This window comes from Melozone crissalis, unplaced genomic scaffold, assembly GCF_028551555.1.
Source record: "Melozone crissalis strain CALT ecotype California unplaced genomic scaffold, PUWL_Pcris_2 ptg000018l_1, whole genome shotgun sequence".
Classification (NCBI taxonomy): domain Eukaryota; kingdom Metazoa; phylum Chordata; class Aves; order Passeriformes; family Passerellidae; genus Melozone; species Melozone crissalis.
The window spans coordinates 24352693-24373597 of NW_026535796.1; the positions used below are offsets into that span (position 1 = coordinate 24352693).

The 20905-nt window shown below is 39.8% G+C and overlaps 1 protein-coding gene across 1 annotated transcript in view; it reads right to left on the reverse strand.

Annotated features, from left to right (window-relative positions):
- The window catches only part of PALS1 (protein associated with LIN7 1, MAGUK p55 family member), a 56195-nt gene extending 36164 nt beyond the window's left edge, over nt 1–20031 (reverse strand). Inside the window, exon 1 of the mRNA XM_054275310.1 lies at nt 19923–20031. The gene's annotated coding sequence lies outside the window, so the exon portion shown is untranslated. The remainder of the gene's footprint in view (nt 1–19922) is intronic.
- Between the last annotated feature and the right edge of the window lie 874 nt (nt 20032–20905).

Genomic DNA, 20905 nt, shown 5'->3' on the forward strand with positions numbered 1-20905 from the left:
TAAATGTTTAGAAACCTTCAAGCATAACAAATGAAGAGAAAAGAAATTCCTAGAATTCCAGGGATTGTTAACAGATCTCACAGGACAGCCAGAAGCATGCTAACAAGTCGGTAATTTCTTATCACCCATTCACAGCTAAGATTTCAGCTTTCATTGTCTTAAAAGTAAATATGCCTGTCCTCACTTTAAACGGTGGTTATAGTCCCTCTGAAATTAAAAACACTGCTGCTAGTTTAGTTTTCTAGTAAGACTCCTCCAGCCCTCTTCAAACTGTGTCCTTGTTGGCTCAGGCTCTTGCATTCTGGTCTCATTTTAACCCCTCATGTTTTTTAGCATGTTATTTTTAATGACAATGCTTGCCACTGCTTCTATGTGAAACATAGTATCAATAGCAAACGTTCATGGGTATTAGTATGTATGTGACACTGTCACTTCAAAGAGGTGACAGAACCAAAGCTAAATTAATTAATCCCAAATTAAATTGAAGTTACAATGTTCCACAATTTACATCTCATCTGATGCCTAAATTCACACAAAATGGCATTAGTTTAGTATTCCACAGCAAGTTATTCTTAAGCCACGTTTACAATACTCTAAACAAAGTCTAACTTCTTCTTTACTCATTTTAATACTCCAATAACAGCTGAATTCAATTTAGAAATATCACCTAAAGAAAATGGAAATACAGCTATTCATCTAAAGCTTTCAGCCAAAAATGCCAAAATGTTAGCTATCAATTCAACAGTCTTCAGAGATTATACTGGGACCAAGACTGTCTTGTAATTTTACATGATTGAGCTATAGGCTCAATCATATGAATAATTGAGCCTATAGGCTTTGGAAGTTCAAAAAAGCAAAATCTTACAGCATTATGTAACAAAGATACATGCGCTAGCTTCTTTCATGTGGCCATCCTCCTCAGGCTCTCTTTTCAACTCTATTTTGCAAGATTAACTGGATGCATGTCAGGGATGATTCTAAAAGCTTTTTTTAAATGACCCCAAATGATATAACCTGATTAGCTGTGTCACTATGTTACTCACAGGTATGTGGGGGCGAAGGGGATAAGGATCTTCTGACTTTTTTTTCTGACCACAAAAATAGGTTGAGACTTCTAAAAATTGACATTCTGAAAAACAGGACATCAATCACAAAGCTACAATTATTCTCTCAGCTTCACAGTACTCACAATCACATACCACAAACTCAGAACAAACATATTTCATTTGAGCTCTTCTCTCATTATTTATAGGAAAAAAACCCAGTGCACAAACTATTTTAGCTACTCAGGTCTCTAATGTCACAAGACTTTCATTCCCAAATTCATCTGAGATGGTGGTGACAGTTTCACTGAGCTAATCCCTAAAAAAATGCTGCATAATTTAAAAAATTTTCTTCCAGAAGTATTTTCTCTTCATGGGTGTAAGATTTTCTTTGTCTAATTAACATAATCTGTAGTTGATTTTTCTGAAGGAAACTGTAAGCAAGGTGTACAAGCCATGGGAGTGTGTATGAATTTTTTTTGCCATTTCAGTATGATTAGTATGATGAAATGCCCTGCTAGACATAAATGACAGAAGCCCTTGCTACTATGGAAGAAAGAAACTCTCCTCAGCCAGGACAAGTGCCATGGACAACTATGGCAAATGTATCCTCTAAAGAACCAATGGGTGACAGTTGAAGATTCCAGAGGATTATGCTCAACCAAATTCAGGTCCATGAAATCTGCTGGGATGCTTCTCAGTTCTGAGAATACAAACAGCAAAGTCAAAACTCAACATTTTGCAGGCTGAAAAAACTGTTGAGAATTTGCAGTACTGTAGTTTCTTTACACTGTGTCAGTCATACATTACTTAGTATTTGCAAACACTGCAGTAATTTTTTCAGGGAACTCACATAATTCATATGTTTGTGCATAACTAACTGCCAACTGCTAGAAAAGAACAAAGCTGACTAGGCTTTCAAGTGTGCCCTACTTCTGCAGCCTTCCAAACACAATCAGTAGTTCATGAATTTATGACAAGAACCAAAAAAGAGACTGTCAGTATGATTCCTTGGACTGTTAAGCTGTGCTACTTTGCTGCTGCCAAAGACCTGCAGTCTCATTACTCTTGCTCTTGACTGCTCCCTTGTGCTCTCCAGTTTTGGGTTGTACAGCCACTGCCTTCTCTGACAGTTTTGAAGCCTGTCAAATCTGTCACCAAATCACTTTAATTCAACAAGATGGCAGAATGTCACAAAATACTTTTGTTTGGTTGGTTTTGGTCAAATTGACATGCCAGAACAGGTCACAATAATCTGAACAGTGATGAGATTGGCATAAGGGTCTGGAGCACATGTTTTGAGACCAGGAGGTAAAGAGGTAAGAATAAAGACAAGTACAAACTCCTAGCCCTGGCAGCAGGGAGGCAAGTCCAAACGGGACTGCATCTTATGGAACCATATTCTGTGATTTCTCCTCACCTCCCACAAAAAAATCCCATCAACACCTACTGATTCTTTTCATCCTAAACAGCCCAAACAAAATCTACAAAAAAAACCACCCCAAAAAACAAGCAGTCAAAAAAAAAAAACCCACAAAAAAAAAACCACCACAGAAAAGCAACCGCACACCTACAACCATTTGCATATCTTCCTGATGATGTGAACAGGGCAGTTAAAAGGGAAGTATTGGTTTCTCTTAAAAAACACGCTCAAACACTGTGGGTGTAAAGCACCACAAAATTTACATTTATTTTTGAGCATATTTCCTACCAAATAAAAATGGTAAATTAATCACCCTAGTGTTTAACATGGTGACTTCAGTATCTGAGTATCTCTGCACATTCATTACTTGAGGATACTCACTAGTATTCTCTATTATCTTTCTGTAAATAGTATCATCCACAACTCAGAAGCAAGAGCTTTTTATCCCCCCTTTTTATAAAGGACAGCAATAACACAAATCTTAATTTTCTGCAGCAGAAGGCATTAAATAGACCACCTGCTGATTAAACCTACTGGTCAAACATTAATACAAACAAAAGTACTACCTCAGGCATACAACAGAATTCATATATGGATGACCACTAAGGAATGGACAAAAACTACAAAACACCTTTCCCAGTCCTTATCACAATGATCTCATAAACTTGCAGGAGCAATGCCAAGCATGACCAAGGAACTCATGCTGATTCCTGGGTCACACTCTAAGGGAAACCTGCTTTACATATGTACACCATGCAGTAACTTAAAACACAGGCCACACTGAAAATGTGCAAAAAATATTTTATGTGAAGTATGACCAAAATTTCACTATAGGATGTGAAAATCAAATGGTCTGTAAATAATCTCCATTACTAGACTTCATAATAAAAATGCATAAGAAAACTTCACAAGGTTAAAAAGACATAACATTAGAGACCTTCTGTACCTTATAAAAACAGTCTGTCTCTTTCCTATGAGATCTAAGTGGACTCTTGGGCCTAATGTTAGCAATCTGTTACACAAACCAAAATAAAATCCTGACAGGAACAAACTCACTTCTGCAAAGTGAATTCAAGTACCTAACCAACTGCAGAGCTTTCCCCATAGCAAAGAATGATCATTTCAGTTTCAGAAACTTTGTTAAAGCACCGTGTTCTTTTTATTAAGAAAACATTAGAAATTTGGGATAAATTCACAGGAATTTAAGACTCCTACATGAAGCCAGGCAATCTTTTTTAGTATCTAATGGTGCAATAATCCTGTTCAGAAAACTGTGTCATCACCTGAGCTGTTGAACCAAGATATTAAACATGACTGTGAAAGCCAGGGAAAAACACTGACAAGGTAAGTGATGTAATTCCCCCCTCAGAGCTCTCAAATCATGCTAAGGAACAAAATTTGAAGACTTAGGAAAGTGGAATCAGCAGAAACCCTTCTTTGCCTAGGATGATGGAGTGAACTTTTAGTGCAATGAACTTCCAACACATCATTTGACGTTAAGGAAGTATGTCTTCTCAACTGTTATCCTAATCAAACTAAAGATGACTCTTCAAACAATACTGTTATAAACTTGGTCTAAAATGTTTTCTTTCTTTGGCAGCATCTTTAAAGCCATTTTTCCCCACCCAATTCATGACTTGAAAGCTGAATAATGAACTTTGGTTTTCATAAAAAAAAAAAAATCCCAGTGATGCTTAATATTCTCTGCCAGGGAAACAGCTAAAGAGTCAAATGTATGCTAACCTGTACTTTACACTTGCTTATAATAACATATACAAAATTACTTATTTTTAAAAACCCAACCAACCAACCCCCCAAAAACCTAAAATAAACATATACTTTGCCACATAGTTAGAACATTCAGAAGTGTCTGACAACTGAAACTGGTTCCATAAACTCATATTACCTACTATGACCCACTGTAGAAAAGCAAATGTTAACATTAACAATATTAAAGAAAATGTTAACAGCAAAAGAAAATGGAAATCACAATACAACAGCCAGTCAGTTTCCCAAGTTTTATGTGCAAATTCAAAATTCACTGATTTGTCCTCACTTTATCTTTCATAAATTTTTACTTTGTCACCTGAAACAAGTTTCTACTTCCCAAAAGAAAAGTATAAGAGAGGTAAGTTATTAGGACATCACTTTTAACTGAAGTGAGTGTGCACAAAAATTAAGTTAAATTAAAATAAAGTTAAGTAAACTTAAGCTAAGTTAAAATAAAACATGGATGCAAGATAAGGAAACTTCTCTTAAGGAAAGATTTCCTCCTGGTGCTTATGACAGATCTCGGCAACTAAGAAGTTTTTTAACAAGAAAATGGGAAGAGAGGTAAGAATGCTTTCAACTGATGAATGCAGGATATCTTTGCATTACAAAAGGGCAGTAAACATTAAGAATACATTCAAAAAAGTTATTGAGCAATACCTGGAAGAATCTATCACACACCCAACCCCTTAAACAAATACCTAAAGATTAAGTTTGTACAAGTTATACATACCAGTGATGCAAACACATATATATGCACTACACCAACATACCTGACAAGTCTCTCTAAAGAAAGCATCACAACATTTTATTACCCAATATTTATAGCTTGGCCATCAGGCACTTCTGAATCAGAATGTAAGAACTCAGTGTCCCAAAATAATGCCAAAGACATAAACTGTAAACTCTTTCATTTATAGCCACTTGAAGTAACTGTGTCTTCACTAAGCATTCCAGAACCACCAGAGCATAGACTCCTTTGGAACACACTTGTTAGAAAGTTGAAGCTTCATAAGAACACAAATGCCATCCAACTGAATACAAACTACTATTAAATTCAGAACTCAGAGCCAAATTTCCCTAATGAAGTTTATCTGAGAGTGTTAGCAACATATTTGGCAGTTTTTCTTTGGGTAAATAATAAAGTCTTCCATAAATTAGTCTTTGACTCCTTTACTAATACTTTGAATAAAAAGTACCATAACATTCTGGGCATACTTTCTTAAAATCATGTTTACATAACTCTAAAAGTATCAACTTTTGCGTGAAAGTATTACTTTGTAAACCCTTCAGCAAAATGAGAATCCTGGATGCTGCCCTCATGCTGAGACCACACAGAGAGGTGTCTTTCTCTAGAGGCGGAGACAAATCAGCAACCTAACACTAGTCAATGTACAAGGCTGCAATTGGCACTACGATACTGAAACATTCTGGAAAACACTGTTACAATTATGAAGTCAGCCTGAGAAAGACTGATTACAAAAACATGCCATAAATGATGGCATACGCCATCAATAAAAGTCAGAACACCTGGAAATATTCTCAGCACTTTTGACACAAAATTGTCAGTCTTGCCCTAATGCAAAACCAGGTGTCATGGCTTCAATTGCTGCTCCAGACTACTACCAGAAGCTGTATGCAATATGAATGCTAAGGAGGACCCACCTTGTTTTTTCCTGAGAAAAAAACAGAGAAAGGAATGAAAATGTAGAGGACAAAAATTCGGAGAAAAAAAGGGGAGAGTCTAGAACTAAATGATATAAGGAGAAGCCAGAGTAATTATCCATTCCAGCAATAATCAAACCAACAGCAGTCAAAGTACTCTAAATTCCCTGCTTGTATAAAAAGCAGAATCCATTGTCAAGGAGCAAGGCTAAGATGACAGAACAGACAGCAAGAACACTAACTGGATATGGGGCTCAGGGCCAATATCAGCATTTCTCTATGCTGCTTGGGAAGCTGCCACTGTCTTACACAAAGTTTTTCAGATCAAAGAGGTCAGCCAAATGGTAACAGTAAAGAGTGAAAGTTATGGTCCACTGGAAGAGATAAACTGTGTTTTCTCTCTATGACAGAAGAGTAGACAGAAAGCAAGCATATTTTCTTTGATTCTGGTATAGGAAATGTGATGAAAAGTAAACTGAAAGGGTTATGTATGTAGAAATTCTAACCACCCAGTCTCGTGCATATATCTTGTGAGCAACAGGAAAAAGCAGAAGATTAGAAGACAGAACACCTAATGTCATTGTGAAACACCAGATCCATCACAGACCAATCTTAGGCCTTCACTGCAGTCATCCCAGGAGACAGGCAGGTTTATCCTGACCCTAACCATGGCATCTGACAGGCTGCAAGCACTCCAGTTGCTACAGTTATGTACATTTGTCACTGTAAAGTTTGCAAATATTTGGTCCTTCTCTTGCCTAGCAATTTGAAGAGCTTTGACCAGCTAAAACAAAAGACTACAGTTTCCTAAACACACTTTTTTCAAGACTTCACAGCAGTAAATTCCCACAATGCACTGGACCAGCACCGATGAAAAACTTCAACGTGTAGCAATACACATCACCCATCCCTCATCAAGTATGTATATCCATGTTCCAGAGCAATCAAGTTACATCCTCTATTTCCTCCTACCAGTTTCCCCACTTGAACTTAAGATATGATTCAGCAACATGGAGACATCCTCTACCTTATATCACAATGCACAAGAGCCAGCTTATCAGAATAAAGCGGCAGAAAACAAACCAAAGAGAAAGGTATCTATCGTTCTCAGTAGCAAAAAGCTCTGAGATCATGAGATTATCTGCATATAAAACAGTGGTCTCTCTTCATCACCAAAATGACTGCAATTTTTGATGAATTACAGATTTTTCAAAGTTAAATTGTAGAGTAGACCATACACCCAGAATAGGTTTTGCTCATCCTAAAAGAACCAGTAGTGTCTAAAGACCAGTAGTGTAAATTAGAGAGATGCGACATGATTTACACACAAAACAAAAAAATACACAAAGAGATGTACAGATAAGGAACAGCCTATAGGAGTTAAATAATTAACTTTTAATTAAAGGGCTATTTGACAAAAGTTAAGACCAAAAAAGTGGTTCGCTTACAAAAGTAATGAAGAGCAGTGCACAAGATGAACCAAATAGTTGCATGAACTGGAAAAGACATGCAAATACAAGAGCATGATTTTACTCAAGCTATCACACAGCTACAGCAGCTAAAAAGCATTATGAGAACAATGTTGCTGGCTCCCTTCATCCCCCATGTCAAGGGGAGACATGTCAGGACCTCAGTAAATTTTTTTTCACCACAGAGGCAAGAGTATGAGGAGGACTGCCATGACCACAGGTCAGTTAAAAACAGTCTTCTAGCAAATTTTCAAAGGACCACTCACTATAATGTCAGGAAAAAAAAAAATTTGCAATAGAGATATTTTATCAATACTGACACTAAGCAGCAAGAGACTGGGAAACTGCATAACAGCGAAGTCTGCAGATACAAGTTTAGAGGACTAAAATCAAATGACATGGTGAAGTTCTTGGGTCCAGCACAAACAGCAGTGGCCTAAAATCAATAAACCATGATAAATTTAATTTCTGCCTCTGCTGTGCTAATTAGGCACTCCAAGTTCTTGACAACTTATTATCTCAGGCACCTGCATTTTAATCACAAGTATAGAGAACAGGGCTCTCAGAAAACAGATTGCTCCCTCCCTGGCATACCAGTGCATCAGGCAGTATGGCTCTGCAGGGTCCTGGCTAGGTGACAGGTTTTGTCTGGGCACAAACCTTGAATTCCTTCTTTATTCACTAGAAGATGCGACTGTTGTTTTTAGAGACACCAAAGAGTCTAATTATGAAGCTACTGAATATGGTCTTTCAGGCAAAGTCTGGTAGACTGAAAATACTTCTAGCAAAGAATTTTAACTGATATTTGGAATGCCATATACAAGGCAAGTAAAATCAGTTTGGGAAATAGTTTGTCATAGTAAGAAAGTGCCAGAAGTAATGGTAGATACTCAATTTTGTACCATTCTTCCTAAGGAACAAAAGCAAATCTTTGTGGCTTAGAGCCTCTCGCGAGAGGTTAGGAGAAATGTGAAGCACTATTAGTTGTCTGAAGAGTCCAATAGGTTAGCCCACCCTCTAACCCAGCAAATACACTGTGAACAGCACCAGTCCCTCACTTGAAAGCAGCTCCTCTCATATTGCCTTAAAGCCTTACAGACAGAGGTTATTCACTAACAGCTCTGCACATCACTTTCTTTTTCAGCACCCCTTCGGAACACTTGTTACATGCATGCTGTGTGATAACAGGAAACAAAGGCAAGGTTGGAAGAATACCCTTTATAGTTTTGCACAGTGAGAACACAGGTTCTTGCCCTAGGGAAGCATTTAATACTGAGAATTTTTCAGAGGTGGGATGTGGGATTTCTGGGCTGTTCAGATGGTCTGGGGAAAAGCCCAAAGATGGCCTTGGGCCCCCGGGTTCGAAAGGACGAGAGGAAGCTTCGGATTTGTTCTCGGTCTCGGTGTTTATTAATTGCTTATCTAAAAGATTTTCTCTTGGCCTGACAGAGTTCTGCTCAGCAGTCAGCCATGGGCACACACTGAAAGCCCCTGGAGCGGTCACCTATCTTTATACCCGGAGTTACGTATACAATATTTATCATTTTTCTCCAATACCCTCTACCCTTATTAACCAGTGTTCCCCTAGTAAGGTCCAATCCCGGAGTGCCAACATCACCACAGAAGATGGAGGTCTAGAGGAAGAAGAAGAAGGAGAAGGGCACGCCCCAATTCCTCCATCTTACTTCTCTAGACCCCCCTGTACAGAAATCTTAAGCCCTGTACCTCACACTCCAATTAACTTGTCCCTTCACCATTCACCCCAGTGAAATCCTCCCGTCCTCATACTGATGTCATCTCCCATGTGGGATCAAAGTCCAGCCACCAGACATCTCTGGCAGCATTCCAGGACTCCCGAGCCCCCCAGGGGGGGTCTTGTTCACCCTGCACCCCAGTTCTGAGAGACTGAGATCCCACAGTGGGAGAATTGAACAGACCAAGAACACCCAGTTACTTTTTCTGGACAAGCCAGGAACACTATGGTGACTTTACCAACCTGTCTGGAACCAGAGCATAGAGAGCAATAGCCACTTTTTCAAACAACATGGGAAAAACACTGACTACCTGAATAAGAGCTGCAGCACTGTTCACATAGAAGGGTAGATACTGATCTCTTCTCTGGTCACCAATGAAAAACCCAAGGAAATGGCATGAAGCTGCATCAGGGGATATTTAGGTTGAATTTTAGGAAAAGGTTCTTTGCCCTAAAGGTGGCTGGGCACTGGAACAGGCTCCCTAGGGAAGTGGTCACAGCACCGCCTGACAGAGTTCAAGTAGCATTTGGACAATGCTCTTGATACAGGGTGTGACTCTTGGGGTGTCCTGTACAGGGCCAGGAGCTGATCGATGATCCCTGGATCCCATCCAAATCAGCACGTTCTGTGATACTACACGTGGAATAACCAACTACCAATTCTGGTCACTGGGTTTAATCCTTAGTGCTGAATCAACCAACAGTATAAGTGAGGGAAGTCAGAGCAGATAGATGTGATTTCACAGTGTCTTGATGAAATTTCTACACTTTATTGTTACTTTTCACCTTTGGCTACTAAGGAAACAAACTAATTTGGGGATGTACATAACCTGTTATCCATTATTTCTGTTTTGTCACTTCAAAATGTCACTTTCACACTTACTACAATGCAGTTTAGGATGGGCTATAAATCCATCTGAAAATTTCAAAACAATCAATGCAGCAGTCATTGATGATTATCAATGGAAACAGACTAATTCAACAAGACACCCAATATTTACAACAATGAATTCAATTTTTTTTCAAGTCTGTGATTTTTGCTTCAAAGCTGCAGAAACTGTCAACTTTTTAAACCAAAACATCTATTATATTCTTAAGAACATATCTGTTCAGCAGACATTCTGTTAATAATATCTCACTTAAAGTATATGAGTGTAGTTGTAGTTCTTTGGTTCCCAGAGACTGCAAATCATCTCAGCAATGCGGGCAGAGAATTTTGTTCCACCACTACCAAGGCTACAATGCTTGACATAGCAAAATTTATTTTTGCATAGCAGAAATAATAAAGCAAAATTAGAAAGGTTTGGGTATCCCATGGTTGGGTAAGTTTTATGTATCCCACAGCTGGTCCATCACTTCCAGGTGTTTTGAAACTTGAACCAAAAGCTTCACATGCCTTTTTCCAATGGACCAATTCATTGGAAGATACTTGTCTAAGACGTATTTTCTACCTGAAGCCAGCCCACATTTTATATTAAAAAACTCTTTAGTCAGATTTATCTAGAGAACTTCCAAGAGAATTGGCATTCATAACCTTTTTGTTCTTGATGAATTCTGAATTCATGGAAAGAAACAGTATTATTTCCATATATTTATTTATCGTTCACAGATGAAAAATATGCAGAGTTAGAGAAAAAAATAATGCTACAAATTAGGTACTGAAATCAGAATCTATTATTTGAGGTCAGTGAGATTTATGAATACCTTCATGCTCCACTAACTCAAATCATTCTAAGTATGCACCTATGCTCTTTCAAGACCAAGTTCTGGAATTCTGAATACAAACAAGGGCTATTTATCAGAGAACTTTAAGTTTTAGCAAGCTAAACCCATAAACATACTTTTAACACTTTCTTATTCCTCTAAACTTTAGAGCACCCATTCACACAGCTCCCATGCAAAACATTTCAGTCTTAAGAGTAACAGGTCTTACACTTTTTACTGCTGCCGTTATCTGCCTTTCTGTTCTGTATACCCTGTGGTTCTGTACATTAAACTGATGCAGTGCATTTCTGCATGGTTTACCTGCTAAACAAAAATGTTCAGAAATATACCTCCATTAATACACTAAAATATCAACATATGAATCCACAATACCTGAAACAGTGTAATGGTCAGCAATGATATGCTACTTATGGATTTCTCAAAGTAGAAGTCACAAGTTTAACATGGAATTTGTTGTGAAGAAACCATAAAATAAGGTTAATTATTATTTCTCCTTGTGGTTTTTTCTTCCAAAAAAAGAAAAAAATAAGACTTAATATGAGGCTGAACTAAAAGAACAGCAAGCTTAATTTAAAGATGCTGATAGAAAAGCTCTAGCAAATCTTGTTGTAGCAGATTAAGTTACTATCCTCAGCTGTAGGCTGCTGCCATCAGAAGTCACTGATCCCAAAAGTAGAATTGTCAGGGGGGAACATGTGCTGCCACCTCAGCCACTTCATTGCTAAGACTGGCATGGCAGTTTGCTTCAGGTATCACACCATGAACCATCATGACTGAGGAACAAGCACTTCTTAATTCTGCAAATGAACTAGAGCAGAGGACTCGAGCAGGAAAAGGTCAAAAACTAACATCACAAAATCTAGAATTCCCCAGAGCTGTAGCTGCAATCTAAATTTCTTCTAAAGTAGAAGGAATCAGCTGGGCCAACCCTCACAAATCCATCCAAGAATAAAAAACACAATCTCACCAGAAAGTATCAGAAGCACAATGTGAACTGTCAAACAATTTGAAAATAAGTTGAACAGACAATGATTAATCATGTTAAGTACTTTAAAGGCTGAATGTTCAATTTCAAATTAGCTTTAAGAAATCAAGAACTAAAGATTTGTATGGAATTTTAATTATCACAGGAAGTCCCAACTATGTAAGCTTTAGGGAGCGCTAACACACATGGTATCAAATGAACAGCATTACATATCTTTCTAAGACTTGACAAGAGTATGCACTTAAGAGGGAACACAAACCAGTCTACATTTACTACCCAACCATTCAGGTATGCAGCTGCATTCATTAAATATTTGTATAGAAAAGGCTTCAAAAATATTGACATAAGGAGAAACTGTATGAAGTTTTCACCAACAGAGGTCAAAAACTGGCTTAGGGAATAAAGTATATATAAATTCAAGTGTGCAACTCAAGTTGTTAAATTTTAAAGAACATATATGTAAATATTTAATACTTCCCTACTACAGAAGGCTTCAAAAAGAGGTTGGTACATCATAAGCAAGTCTAACTTAATTTCTGCAGATCATCCCATCTCAACTTTAACTGAGGTATTTAAATTCTAAGGCTGCTTTCTCAAACAAGTACATCATGCTGATTCCACCAGCATCATACGGATGAATTCATAACAGAGGGCCCTACTGCTGATCAAAGCTAAGCCATCAACAGACTCATCAATGACATTTTAGCAGAAAGGAGTCCACAGTTTTGACATTATTATATTGTAGTATTGTTTTGTTAATATTGTTCAGTTATTCCAGTTCTTCAGTCCCCCCTTTTTGAAACCAAACCAAGCTGTTTACAATCTTGTAGCCCAGTGCAGCACAGCATCTAGCTGAGATAACCTAGCACATTTTTACAGGACAAATTTCATTAAGTGCTTCCCAAGGAAACGTAGGAATTGACAAAGTAAACATCACTTGTCCTTTTTCCTAAAAGAAAGAGATGTAGCGTGATCCAACACAGAACCTTTGCTTCCCTGCCAGTTTTGCTCATCTTCCCTAAGCAGAGAGAGCAGACAGACTCATGTCTGAAGGTCTGCAGAAGGAAAGAATGCAAGAAGACGAACAAGGGGCCAAAAAAGCATGGTCAGAAATATAAGTCCACATTATATCAGGAAAGATCTATGGAAAAACAATATATCATGACTCTTCAAAAGTGATCCTAAGACAAATCCCTAATAGCAGTAAGTGTACTAGTCTCAATAAATAGACACAAAACATTAGCATTTAACCTAAAAATTACTTCATAAGCCTTAAGCAAAAATATATTTGCTGCCTCAAAATATATTATTAGGTGCTGGGTTCTCTTGTTTCAGTCAAGAAAAAATAGCTCTCCATTGCATATCATTTTGACTTCTTCACACTTCAAAATTAACAAAAGCCTAAAGAAATAAATGACCCACAAAATACACAACAATAACCAGACTTTAGCTGAAGAGCTTTTCACCTTTTATCTTAAAATCATCCTCAGTATTTTATCTTTTGGGAAGAAGTACAAGTGACATTTACTTTTTCAGTTCTTAGCTTTTCTTGGGATACACTTTCAGTCTTTACTATTTACATCTTGCTTGATGAGCTAATGAAGAAAGAAGAAATCTAAGTAGGCTGAAAAGCAGAAAAGTCTTCCTGACTGCAGAATCCTCAAACTGCTGCTCTCTTTCCACTGAAGCCAAGCAACTTGCCTCTTCAGAGTTCTAGCTGGCCTTCATTATATCAGCTTGAAGGAACACACCTCACCAGAAGTGCTGATGACAACAGTTAAAATCTTGAGAGAAGATCACAACACACACTAAGTTAATATTCTCTGAACAGGAAATAATTAAATTGATAATTCCATTGAAAGAGTCTACAAATCTAAGAACTTAGGCTCAAATGGATTTTTAGTGTTTATACTCTTAAAAACATAAATATGAAACAGACTATTCCACTTGTCAAAAACAAAACCAATACCGTGAGGCTAGTAAGTCATTTTAGTCAGTCAGCCCAAGAGGACAATGTTGAGCTGATCAGCTTTTACCTCACTTTACACTAAGACACTGTGCTAATTCCTGCCTGTAAGTAATTAGGTTACTAATTTAGAACTTATCTTGATTACTGAAACAAAATTAAATGGTAAGAGTTTGTTTTATGTTGGTTTTAACCCTTGTACAACAATCACCATCTTTAAATACATGTACCCAGTTTCATTTTAAACCAATTTCCTTCTCTCTTGCATTTGAGGACTTTTAACATCACTCAAACAAAATGTAAATGTCATTGCATAGTGGCACTAAGCAATTCTATCACCACTTGATCCTACAGGAACTGATTCTGTGAAAGCACGTGATGTCCACTAATGCTACACTGTCCCAGTAAGAGAGGACTAAGTTTCTCTGCTGACAGCACACAGCCTTTCAGACACCGGGAAGAAGAGATTAGTTTTCTGAAAACAATTATATACATTTGTAAGAAGTACTTGTAAGAAGTACAATCAATATCATACAAACCTATGCAATCCAAACCCTCACCCATTTCAAATCTCGATGTTTAACCCAAAGGCTTGAGCTTTGCTTTGAGAGATGAGAGAACATTCAGAAAACAAGACATACCAGAGGAATTAGCAACATGCTCTCCTAGCCAATATGAGACTTCCCATTTTCTACAGTGCACAACGCAGTTATCTATAACACAGTTTCTCTATAAAAGCAACTTTAATTATCTTAGCCAAGGTACACTGAATTAACCTATAATTCATCTCTCTTAAGTTTAATCAACAGTAGCTGACAAGTAAATGGCAATTTGATAAAACAAGACAAACAAGGGCAATCACAAGCTGTCAACCACAACGTTGCAGGAACACTGCATGATCTGATATTAAGGTGAGGCCTTAGCTTTATACACAAAGGCATCACATTCAAAAGAAAAAGTTGCCATGGTATCTGTGACTGTAAAGAATTTAACTCAGTACCACAAACATCATGCAGACAAACTTGCTTCCCTCCCTAGTTTTCTCTTCTGCCACACTAAAGACCAGTGATTTCTAAATAAGTGACTAATAGCCAATGCATTACCAAAACATACCACCTCCACTGACCTTAATTGTAAAGATCACCACAGTTAAGAAAACACTTGGGTTTACACTTGAATATTCAGGTTTGAGATCCAAGAAAACATTTAGGCTTTTACCTGAATATTCAGAGAGCTGACCCTGCTGATTTCTCTGCCACCCAAATCAAGATCAAAATTTGGCTCCAGAAAACCTCAAAAGCTAAGTAATTTCTCTCAATAGTGTTTTTACCATGACATCACCTCAGTTATATTTTATCTACCTTCAGATAAGCTCTTTAAAGTTTCATTCCTCTTTAATATACACAAATCACTCCCATGACATCACACAGCTCACATACTCTTCACAATTTACTATTAAAATGAGAATTGACTCCCTCAGGTACTAGCATACATCGTCCTCCCTTGAGCTCACACATTTGTACTCTGAACTCCACTCAAAACTACTGGTACCTAAATGAACACTTTTCCAGTCTCTCCTTCCTGACTTTAAAAATATACAGTTATCCTTGGAAACAGACTGGGAATGCATACCAGCCACCTCCCAGCACCATCACCAGGTCAAAGACCAGATGCTGAGCTTGCACTGGCACTTCCCAGTTATCAAAGGTTTATGGTTTTACTGAATTCAGCTTTCTAGAGAGCTTCAAGAAACCACTGAACAACTTCACACAAGACAATTCACACTCACTATTCAGTTGATGCATGTACCCAGGTTGATTTAGATGCTAACATACTGACTATTACCACACTCCAGTGCTCCTAATACCTTTTGTACAGGACCTCTTAACTGTCCTATCACTTCTAATATATCCTTGCCAGAAATCATTTCTGGTTTTAAACTGCTTTTCCCCGGAAAAACTCCCACATTTGAGAGTCTTCTGAACTATCTTTTACAGTCAAATAACCACACATAACCTAAAATAGCTTCCCCAGAAGAGGCATCCTGGTACAAGAATGAAAATTGTGGTTTGGTTTCTATCTTCTATTTCTTAAGAAAAGCTGTATTTTCCCAGATTTTCTGTTTAACATCTATTCTTTTGTTAGACCTCTGCAGGACATGAGGAGTTTACTGTCTATGCTGATAAATTACAGCAAATTCAGACTCTAAAGACCATGAGCTGTATGTCACATGTTCAGTAGTCAAGCCTTTTCTCCAACCATAGAATTGAAATTTTAACAATAGAACACTAGAGGCAAAATCAAGTATTAAAAATGTTCAAACAAAACCTATTAGCTATTTCTTATTCATTATTTTTTGTTAAGAAAACAATTATTGCCAGAACTAGAATAGATACATGATGCAACAGGCAAATAATTTAAGGAAACACAAGTCACTGACCAGCCCTATTATAGCAGATAATAATCACAGGTATGTTGAAACAATTACATTTCTAGATCTAATTATTTGGCGTCTTAGAACAAAGCAGAACTAGATCCACAAGGGAACATAAATGCCATGCCACCTACTAGACTCCACAACCCACAAATAAACAACCAAGACCTGCTCCAAAATGAAAAGGAAGTGTTACAGGTACTGTTCAGATATTTAATATTCAACTTGAGTAGGAACTGGTCGAGTCAGATAAGAATAAACCTAAAGATCAGAGATTTAAGTCTTCAAAATTTCACACCATGCTAGGGAAAATAAACCACCCCCAAGAAAAATCCCTTTCCTTTACTCTTTCAACACTTTGTCTGTAAGAAGGAAAGAAGACCTGAATCCATATAATTATTTTGTACTTGATCAAGCAAGTCCCTGGGCTACATATTCACTCCCTTCCTAAGTGACTACTACTCCTCAAGAATCAAACCAAACACTCACTGGTCTGGCAGTTAAGATATTCCTTTTGGGAACTGGCAGCTCCCCTAAAGAGTAGAAGGATTTGAATCCAAATCTCAATTTGCTGGGTAGGTACTCAAAATAATTTCCACCTCTTTAAGGAAATGCAGCATTGCATCCTTTTTCTGCCAAAAGAGAAGTGTGCAAGATTAGGTCTTCACAGAATTGGGGCATTCCTTTTAGAAGTGTGCATTACTGATGGTATCTGTGTTTGCTTTCTAATTTAACTGCTGCAACCTTTGAGAGTTGCAGCATTTTTTTCTTCCCACACAGCTATGTGTTAGTGCTCAATTAGACTGCATTATAAAACAAGTCTTTACCAACAGACACATAGAGCTGATCACCTCCCGTTAAAAAAAACCAAACAAAAGCTTACTTTAAAATAGTCTCAGATATAAATTTAATTAGTTACAATTTCCTCTTTCTTCTGCTTCATACTTTAGTTTGAACTATACTAAGACATTTTGTCTAGCTTGTCTAGCTGTATTGGGAGTGAAGGAAAGAGGATGTGTACATAAAGTGCCCCTGTTGTCAGAACCACCCTACTGAAAAAAGCTCCAAGGTAGGCAACCACACCAGAAAAGCAACTCTGCCAGCAGACCTGATTTTAAACCACCACTTCAATTGTTTCCACCGAGTTTTCTACCACGGACATACTGCTAACGTTTTCAAATACACAAATGCCTCTCTTTGCCCATTAATAAAATGAAAACAATAGAGCAGTATTTAATTAATATTTACAAAAAGTCTTGTGGTTTTCAAATGCATGTTCAAGGCAGTAATTAGTCTTCCAAATACCGCAATGTCGAGTATTTCTGCAACAGTGACTGAGAAAGTACTTTAAAAATGTCAGTTGTTAAACATTTAAAAATTTTAAACATGGCAGATGAATACAAACACAAATCCTGCTATCTAGGAAGTAGCACACTGTTTGAAATTTTAGCCTTCAGCATTCTAAAAGCCTAACACTGTAAAAGGACTGCACTTCAAAGTACAAACTGAGAAAAAAAAAACAGTAGCTGAAACAGTTAAAGCAGTTAACTTCTGATGTTAAGATCCAATCTTTGAAGAGACATAATAGAATTTGCATCTAAAAATGCTGTAAGTTTTTTAAATGCCTGCAACTTTTAAGAATAGCAGGAGATTCTAATTAAAGCAGCAAATGAAGTATTAGGAAAATTTAATCTTTCTCTTACAATAAATGTAATTATGAACAAGGATCAATATATGGATGCACATAAACTTCAGACTACATTAAGTTTTCAGTATCCACAACTCTTGGTATGAATCCCAACCTCTGCATTGCATTTTCCATAGTTCTTTATCACGTACTGTTGAGGTACTGAAAGATGCCTGTCACCCCTCAAAGGTCATAAGTAACTCCTGCAGATTCCTAAGCCACATATATCAGTCTACTGATATTTTGACGCGCACTTCTAAGTCCAGAACTTTTAAGAAGAAATTCAATAAAAACTAAGTAAAATTATAGTCTTTACCAACAGCTAACTCTATACAGAAAAACATCATCATCCACTGCTATTCCACACATTGCAAAGTAATATGACACACATTAGAAGAATGTAAACTCTGAAAAACTACTTTAAAAAGAGTTCTGTGACCATGGACTAACATTTAAACCTCTATTACTTTATTAACAATAATGATAATTAAATGTAACATCCTACAACACTTCTTTAAAACGCTATTTTTGATGCCTTCTTAAAAGTGCCTACAATGCTAACCATTACTTAAGCTTTTAATGTGTAAAATACTGGATTTTTTTTTTAAAGCACAGCATGCTGGAAAAGAGTTGACATGTGTATCATCCAGCCCAACTCTAAATCGTTTGGCATTCAGATGTGTAGTAACAGCTCTAATATGATCATAAGAAAAAATAATGTACTGTGAAAATTTGGACATGTCCAATCCAAAAGCTTGCAGACTCGTATGTGTAAAGACAATATAAAGATACCTTATTTTTTTACAAATTCATGAAAAACACCTCAATCCTCAAAAAGGACAGAGAGAACCGTTTAAGGCATAGGCAAAAGAAGCAGCAGACACATAGAAGATCACTATCAGTCACTTGTTAGAAGACTGAGTGCAGTCAGCTATATATCATCATGCATCTAGAATGAAAGTATTTTGCTCTATTCAGTGAGCTATGGACATAGTGTATACCTAAATAATTCCAATAGAGGCTTCATTTTTAAAAGAAAATACCCTCATATCACTTATTTACCCCTTTTAATATTCCTCATGAAGTTATTTTCGTGGATCTGTCCCATGTGAGACATCTAACAATATTATTATTTTAGGCAGCCTTTGTTTGTATATAAATATCCCTCAGTAAGGTCAAATACAAGTTAATTTCATTTTCTCACGCGGTCTGTCTCACCCAGCTCTTTGTTGCCTGGCTGTAGTGTGTCTCCCTCCCACCACACAGGCTCGATGCCTCCGCTAGGAAAGCGGCAGCACCGCAAGAGCATTTCCACTACAGCTCTGGGCACACGGAGCCGCTCCAAGCGGGATGTGCGCTACAGACTGTAAAACACATTGCAAGTCGCTCACGTTCAACCTGCTTTAACTTAGCCCCGCAAAGATTCATAAACCAATACGAAGCAGAAACTTCACTGAGGAATCATTTCCAAACACAGAGCTGCCACAGCATCAGAAGTGCACGGGAGGGGGGCCTAAAGTTCCTCCCTCCCCCTTGTTTAAACACGCACACAACCCGCTACAAGTCCGCAGAGAGAGCACACAGCCAAGTGCGGGAGGGTTTTCTTACAAGTCCTGGGCCTAAGCTCCCGGGAGGCACCCCGAGAAAGGGCGGCAGGGAAGCCGCAGGAGCCGCTCCCGGGAGGCCCCCCGCGCTCTCGGCAGCGCCGCCCGCACCTGTAGCCGCCGCGGCCGGGGCCGCCCCGCCCAGGACCCGCGGCCACGGTACAGCCCGGGCCACCGCCAGCGGGGCGCGGGGACCGAGGCCGAGCCCCGAGAGCCGCCGAGCCCGGCTATGCCCCGCCGTCCCGCCCGGCCTCGGCCCGGCCGGACCCCGGGGCCTGCGCGGGCGCCGTGGCCGCGGGGGAGGCGCCGTGGCCGCGGGGGAGGCTCCGGCCAGCCGGGACTGGCGGCTCCGCGGCGGGACCTGTTGCTCGCACACCGGGCACGGGCGCTCCGCTCACCGTCTGTCTCTCTCCGCCGCTGACACGCTCCTCTCCGGCGCGGCCAGGCCGCCGGCTGGAACTCAGAGTCTCCGGCGTCCCGCAGCGTCCCCGCGACCAGTCCCCGGAGCCGCCCGGCCACAGCCCCCGCAGCGCTGCGCAGCCGCCGCCCAGCCCGGCCCGGCCCGGCCCCGCGCCCGCCCCGGCGCCACCGCCCCGCCCCGCCGCGCAGGCGCGGGGCCGCCCCACGGCCGCCTCGGCCGGGCGGGGAGCGCGGCGCTGCCCGGGAGGCCGCCGCGGCGCTCGGGGCTGCCGGGTTGGGGCTGCCCTCAGGTGGAGGGGACACGTGATACGTGCGCTGCTTCTGTGTGTCCTTCCTCCCAGAATCACTGAATTGAGTAGGCTGGAAAAGATCTCTGAGATCGTCGAGTCCGACCTATGACCGAGCACCACCTTGTCAGCTGGACCCTGCCACTGAGTGCCGCGGCCAGTCCTTACTTAAACACTTCAGGGACGGTGACTCCAGCGCCCATTTCAGTCCAGTCCATTCCCGCCGTCATCTCCCATCCCTCTCCCACGGCTTTCTCTGCGCCCCCGAACGGGACCACCCCGGGCGCCGTGCCCCGAGCAGAGCCGGCTCGCCCGCCGGGCCACTCGCTCCTTCCTGCTCGCCCAGCTCCGGCTGCCGCCCCCGCCCGCTGCAGCTCCGCTGGGCCCGGGGCACACCGGGCCACTGCAAGCCCTTTGTCCTCCGTCCACCCTCCCTGGCATCCCCTCGCTCGTCTGCTGCTGCTGCTGCCGCGTCCTCAGCCCGAGCTTGAATGCCCCAGCCAGGCTGGAGCCTGTGTGGGGAAAAAAGTATTTAATCTCATCGAGAGTCCACTCTGCCTCTGGGAGGCTGAGGCACAGAAGGTGCCCGTAACACACCGTCTGGAACGATGAAGAAAACAGGAGGTTACAAGTAGTTTTACCGGATTGTTTATATTCTTGGCTGTGTTTTTCAG